The sequence below is a fragment of the Phoenix dactylifera genome, chromosome 7 (assembly GCF_009389715.1).
Source record: "Phoenix dactylifera cultivar Barhee BC4 chromosome 7, palm_55x_up_171113_PBpolish2nd_filt_p, whole genome shotgun sequence".
NCBI classification, from domain to species: Eukaryota; Viridiplantae; Streptophyta; class Magnoliopsida; order Arecales; family Arecaceae; genus Phoenix; species Phoenix dactylifera.
This window is the reverse complement of record NC_052398.1, coordinates 10391755-10398665: the sequence shown is the minus strand read 5'-3', so window position 1 is coordinate 10398665 and position 6911 is coordinate 10391755. Positions and strand designations below refer to the sequence as shown.

The following is a 6911-nucleotide window of genomic DNA, read 5'->3' as shown; positions in this document are numbered from 1 at the left end:
AGGGTTGGATTAGCCAAGATATCATGAACTGATTCTTAGACCTTATATTATCATCATGCTGACTCATTTTCTCCCTAGTCACCATAGATGCACCCCAAATCATGTGAGGCAGCACCTAAATAGAGCCACTCTTCATTTAACCTTCATCCCTCTCACCCATAGGTGACTACTTGCAAAGTCCTCCACCTTATTACTTGCTGGAGGTCGCGTGCCACCCATTTTGCCAGCATGCGACGGCTCAGACTCCGGGCGATGACCGCCGATGACACCCAAGCCAAATGCACTTTGCCCACCTACTCCAGTGGTAGTTCCAAGACAGTTGGGAACAGTGGTGGAGCACCTCCAATTCTTCCACCGTTATTCGGTGGGGGGACCACACCTATTGTCGAGGGCCCTAAGCCACCTCCGACCATGAGGGAATGGTTGCGTCCACTCACTAGCTCGCCAGCACGTTCGTCTCCTCCGCCGCACTAGCTGCCGGAGCCACCATCAACGTCAACCACCCAGTCACTACAGAAAAACGGAGATTTCTCAATGCTTTTTTTTCCGATGCTAGGGAGAAGCGTCGAGAAATCCTCCTTCACCGCCGAACGTTGCCGACGCTTCTAAAAAGCGTCGGTACAGCTTCGAAATCAATGATGCTTTTTAGGTGTCGTTAATGGCTGGACCTGCGACAACGCTTATAAGCGTCGTCGGAGGCCAAATCCATTAAAATATAAGCCTCCCCTCGATCGATGCCCTAGCTATTATAACCCCTCTCCTCTCCTCTCGTCCTCTCTACGGCGCCGACAATCCACCACCTCCCCCCTCTCTCACCTCCATCCCGAGCCCCGATCTGGAGGCAAGCGAGGAGGAGGAAAGATGACTTCAGATGTTCAGATTAACTCCCCTCTCCTTGTTTATTTATTTTTCTTTCTATTTTGGAAAACTTGACTCCAGGTGAAGAGGAGAAGGAAAAAGAGGAGGGAAGATGGTGAGGGGGAAGACGGAGATGAAACTCTACGAGTTCTCTAGCGCCAGATTCGGCATCGCCTCTCCCTTCTTTTCTAGCTCTTATAACCCTCTCCTCTCCTCTCCTCCTCCCTACAGCGCCGACAATCCACCGCGTTCAGATGACTCCAGGCAAGCGAGGAGGAGAAAAGATGACTCCAGGCATTCAGATCTCCAGGTTCGGCATCACCTCTCCCTTCTTTTCTTTCTTTTCGATTTTTCACTTCTCTACTCTTCTTCCGATTTTGAAATCCCGGCCGCAGCGACCATGATCTCGGATGATTTTAACATGTTCAGTTTCCAAAATCCCTTCCCATTCGGCCATGGATTACAGCCTCCTATGTGCTGCCAGCTAAAAGATGCTCGCCCGACTACCTCCTCCCCCTCCACCATGACCCTCTACGGCATCCTCTTCTCCAGGTCTCTCTCTCTCTCTCCAGGTGAAGACGGGTGAGTTTCTTGATTTTATTTCTTTAATTCCTCTTCTTGCTTTCGATGGTCCCAAGTAGATAAAGTCTAGAATTCCTTATTCCATTTCAGGGCATTTTTTCGCTGCTCAATCTGGTGGTCTTCCCTCTTGATAATGCCTACACTCGGTCCCCAGTGAAGAAAATATATTTTTTTTAATAATTGAAGCTTTTAGCAATGCTTTTAAGCATCGCTAAAAACCAACCTTTTGCAACGCTTTACAAAAGTGTCGAAAAAAACTTTTTTCACTCAGGTATAGCCGATGCTTTGGCGATGCTTTGCGAAGCATCGGCGGGACTTTAGCCAATGCTTATAAACGTCGCGAAAGGTCACAAAATGCGTCGGGATAGGTTGGTTTTTCTGTAGTGAGTGTTCGGTCGAAGCTCGCACTCAGCCACACAAGAATTGAAGCACACCCGCTCACACCCAAAATTGTTTGATGCGAACATCTTCATCGCGATGACCTTCCATCAGTTCCTTTATGGGAGAAGAAATTCTGCACACATGTGGGTGCAATTCTATAGAAGTGGTTTTGTGAAAATAAGAAATTTATTGGCATGTATAAAAATGTGTTATAGGGGGATGATTCAATAGCTTTAAAAGCTTTCCAGAATGCAAAGGTTTGGTTCTATGCAGAGTATAATGGCCTCCCTTCAAAGGTGGCGGCAACGGTGAGCATGTCGAAGGTGGAGGTGTTACTTACTCATATAATTAAGAGCGGGAGCCAACATTTAGCATGTTGGTGTTGAGGTTTCTGCTAGGACAGACTCTTCTGGTGCTCATGTTCCTCTGGAGATGAGGAAGTTAAGCTCCTTAAGCACCCGCTTTTGGTGCTCCTGTTCCTCCGGAGATGAGAGAATTCAGCTACTGAGCATCCGTTTCTAGTGCTTCTGTTCCTCCTGAGATGAGGGAATTACACTCCCTGAGCACCAGCTTTTGGTGCTCCAGCTCCTTCGGAGATGAGAAAGTTTAGCTTCCTAAGCACTCGCTGTAATACCCCCCCCCCCCAAAAAAAAAAGAGGGGTGGATGGGCCGGCCCGAAAAGACCGGGCCCATCCACCATTTACGATCGTGCCTAGGGCACGATCGTGGGAGGAGTAACACCACAAAAAAAAAGGGGAAGGGGGAGAGCGGCGGCGGTGGCGGCAGCGTCCGGGGAGAGGCGATCGTCGGGGGAGACCGAGCGCCGGAGCCGAGAACCGGCCGACCGTGGAGGAAGCTTTAAAGCTCTTCCTTCCTTCAAGAAGATCCCCACAAATCGGGTGAAGAAGCTTGGGGATCCGAGAGTCTTCCTCCTCCGATTTTCCGCCGGAAAGGTCGCCGGAACACCCCCACCGGACCGAGGTAAGCATGGTTCCTTCCTTTGTGTTTTATTTCCTGGATTTGGGGCGGCGTGGGTGAAGTTTTTGGCCGGTGAGATCGCCGGAGAAGAGTTCGAAACAGGGAACCCCTATTTCGGCTTCTCTTTTTCGGATCTTGTAGCCGCCGCCGGCCGCCGGGTTGGCCGGATCCATGGAAGCTGGGTTGAATCTGGACTGTGGGAGGTTTTGGTGAGGAATTTCTAGGGTTAACTGAAGATGGAAAGTGTGGATCCGAGGCTTTCTCCCTCGTGATCCCATCCCCTTTTCCTCTTCCTCTCGTCGGTTGGCCGCCGACTGGTGATGACGGTGAGAGCCACTGTGGCTGCCGCCGGGTGGGGGAGCCGAGCCACCATTAGAGTGGTCTGCCGTTGATGATGGAGGAGGGGGGAAGGGAGGAAAGAGGTCATGCCGGTTCTTGGGAGAAGAAGAGGAAGGGACCACCTCTTTCTCTCTCTCTTGGCCGGCCACCATCACCGGCGACTGCAACAGTGGCGGCCGGCGATGGTTCGACCAGTGGTGTTGTCGGGTTGGGGAAGGAGAGGGCACATCTATCAGGGCTATTGGCCTTGGATCAAAAAGATTTGAGGGAGGGAGATGTATTCCCAACCATGAAGAGAGAGGAATCATTCCTTTATGTTGGTCTCTTCATCGGGACCGGCCATCGTCGCCGGCATGGCTGCGGCCACGGCTGGCGACGACATAGGCCGATGGTACAAGGTGGGAGTCGGGCCACCCCGACTGCCCTAGATCTGGAGGGATTGAGATGTTTGGGGACCTGGTGATGGACCCCATAGTAGATGTGAATTATGGTTTAGAATATTTAAATATTAAATAATTTAGTTTGTGATTTATAATTGATGTTGTAGGGGAAGAGTCAGCGGTGCCAGGAGGTTTTGATCAGGGGACTCAGCACCCCAGCTCGTAGGTTGTGATCCAGATCTGTATTTGAGTCAGTCTACAATTTCTGTAAGGATCCTTGTACGCCAATCCTGCATGATAAAATATTTTTATACTTAGATATGTATGATATGCTATGATCCAAACAAATCAAGAATAGTTTTATATTAAATTATATTTTGATCGTGTTGGCTTGTGGTTGATATTATGATCGTATTTGCTTGTGGTTGGTATCATGATGGATGCATGCATGCGCATAACCTATACCTACATAATTGGACTAATGGATGTGGTGCTCTAAACTAACCATGTGATATTGGTTGCCCCGTCACGGGCTGGAAACGTGACCGTGGTTAGTTTAAAGCCGAAAATAAATAAAAAGGATTTGATGTGTGGAGGTAAACTGGATTGTATGAAAAGGAAATTTGGGTTTATCTTGTTATTATGGCAGGCCCCGTCACAGGCTAAAAATGTGGTACTTTGGTAGGCCCCCTCACAGGCTAGAAATGTGGAACTATAATGTGCAGGCCCTGCCACAGGCTGAAAATGTGATACTTTGGTAGGCCCCCTCACAGGCTAGAAATGTGGAACTATAATGTGCAGGCCCCGCCACAGGCTGAAAATGTGATACTTTGGTAGACTCCATCACAGGCTAAAAATGTGGAACTATAATGTGCAGGCCCCGCCACAGGCTGAAAATGTGATAGCCCTACCACAGGCTGAGAAATGTGACCGAGATTTGGCCCAAAGTCGGAAAGATAATTGATCCGGATCAAGTTAACATGGAATGGGAAGAAAAAGCATTGAAAATAGTCATAGTGATTTATAAGCTATATATATACTATATCATTCTTATGTGGCCAGACTTTCATTGATGTTTGATGTATAATTATGGACTTTTATTGATGCTTGATGTTCATAATTATATTGATTATTTGAGTCTTATGGAAACTGTTTATGATTTCATGAAATGTGCATCGATTTGTCGTGATTTTCGAATTCATATTATTATCGTGTTGGTATGGATGTGTAAGGATTCTTACTGGGCTGTAAAGCTCACCCTCCTCCTCTTCTTTCTTTTTCTTACCAGAGTTGCAGGATGCATAGTTTTGGATGGGATGGGCGCAGAGTGCGAGTACTAGAGTCATTAGTTAGTTAGTTGTTTGTCCTTCTTTGATGTCGATGAATATTTGAAGAGCTCGTAATTGAACTATTTGTTTATTTTGACATGTCGGATTTGTCTATTTGAATTATTAGATTAATTGTGGATTTATTGGAATTTTGTTAATTATAGGCCTTGCATGATCTTTAGGGCACTGCTCTAGGGCTCATGCGGCCGGTCGCGCACCGGACCCAGGTGCGAGGTTCGAGGCGTGACACTCACTTTCGGTTCTCCTGCTTCTCCGGAGATGAAAGAGTTAAGCTCCTCGAGTACCCACTTTCGGTGCTGTTGTTCCTCTGGAGATGAGGGAGGTAAACTCCTAGAGCATCCATTTTTGGTGCTTCTGTTCCTCCATGGAGGCGGTGGCGACGCGCGCCACACCATACCATCAGAAGCTTGGTGAATATAAACCTGGCAGGTGCGATCTTACTCCAAACCCTAGCAGCGCGTCACACCGTACCGTCAGAAGCTTGGCGAAGATTAACTTGGTAGGCGCGATCCCACTCCAAACTCCAGCAGTGCGCCACACCGTACCATCAAAAGCTTGGAGAATGTAAACTTAGCAGGTGTGGTCTCGCTCTCGATCATGGAGGTGTACATCTGCATGGCGCCGCCCCAGTCCTCAGTCTCCGGCTTTATTTCTTGTCCCCGACTTCTTCATCATCCAGTTCGAGATTTCTTGCTTTTCTTCTATGGTGCTTTCTTCTATGAGTATCGTTAAGCTTCGTTACCTTCTCTCTGAGATCTGTCCTCACTGTGGACGTCTTCACCAAAGCCCATCCTCCGGCATTTTTCGATCTCTTGTTTCCAAACTCAAGCCGGTGTCCACTTTATCACATTGAGTTTGATGAAGGATATTAGAATTATTGTACGACCATTGATTGTGCTAAATATAGTCGGTCTCCATAAAGGTTGATTGTGTCAAACTTAGTCGGCTTTACCAAACTTTACCTTGATTGATTTGTGATTGTGTGTGCCAAACTTAGTCGGCTTTACCAAACTTCGTCAGCCTCCTAGTTCCATATAAAGGCTGCTCCTATACATTGTAATTGACAGACATAAATATAATTTTCTTCTCTTATTCTTTGTTTTCAACACTAACAATGCATTAATTTCCATTAGAAGGCACCTGACAGTCTGTTTCTCACTGTTAGAAGGAAATTTAATATCTAGAAGGTGTTAAGGCGAGGTTTATTGGTTTAATTATCTTAAGACTTGGTTAATTGAGTTTTAGTCGAAGTTTTAAGGGATGCCACAAAGTTTTCTTCATTGCAACAGCCCTAGAACTATACAAGTAGGATCCTATGTGCTCTTTTTTCATCAATTGAAGTTTTCTTTTTATTTTTTCTTGGAGGTAAAAGGGAAGCTGAAAAAAGGTGCCACCCATCTTCTATTAGGGAGGGATCAAAATATTACAAAAGAGTAGTTACAAGATGTGAGAGTAAGACAGCTTGTTACAGTACAGAATGGGAGAACCTCCAAGTTATAAGTAGGGATAGCTACAATAAGTGGAAGAAGGAAAAAAAATTCTTTAGGAAGGAACACTATATTCTTGCTGCTATTGATTTAGCAGACTGCAAAAGTGGCTAGGAGCCCGCTGTCTCGGCAGCGATGAAGGCACCAGTGGAGATCCTTTCATCAATTGAAGTTAATAAAGTTTTTCAAACAAGGCCATGTGAAGATAGGAGGTTGAATGCTGAAAATTCAACAGGAAGATGAGATGCAATGTCTCTTAGTTACCCCTTCCAGTTCTAGACACTTATTTTTAGCTTAGTTTCAGATTCTTATTTTCTTCTTCTAGTTTTATTTTTAATTATTTTTCTTCTAATTCTAGCTTTTGAATTCAATTTTCTAGCTTTCATTCATTTCCACTTCTAATTCTGTTTTCGAGATGCCACTTTGGTCTCCTAGAGGATTTTCCTTCACCTGCATCACTTTGCCAACCGATTTCATCCATGAATCCTACTTCCCTGTATCACCTATGATGTTGGCACCACCTCTTCAGATTCCCAGAATCCATGGCTAAATCGAAG

At 46.1% G+C, this 6911-nt stretch overlaps 1 long non-coding RNA gene across 1 annotated transcript; it reads left to right on the top strand.

Annotated features, from left to right (window-relative positions):
* Nucleotides 1-2571: 2571 nt before the first annotated feature.
* On the top strand, nucleotides 2572-4848 carry LOC120111424. The gene is made up of 3 exons (XR_005512616.1): nucleotides 2572-2802; nucleotides 3686-3785; nucleotides 4807-4848. It is a non-coding gene; the product is annotated as an uncharacterized LOC120111424 (long non-coding RNA).
* Nucleotides 4849-6911: the final 2063 nt, after the last annotated feature.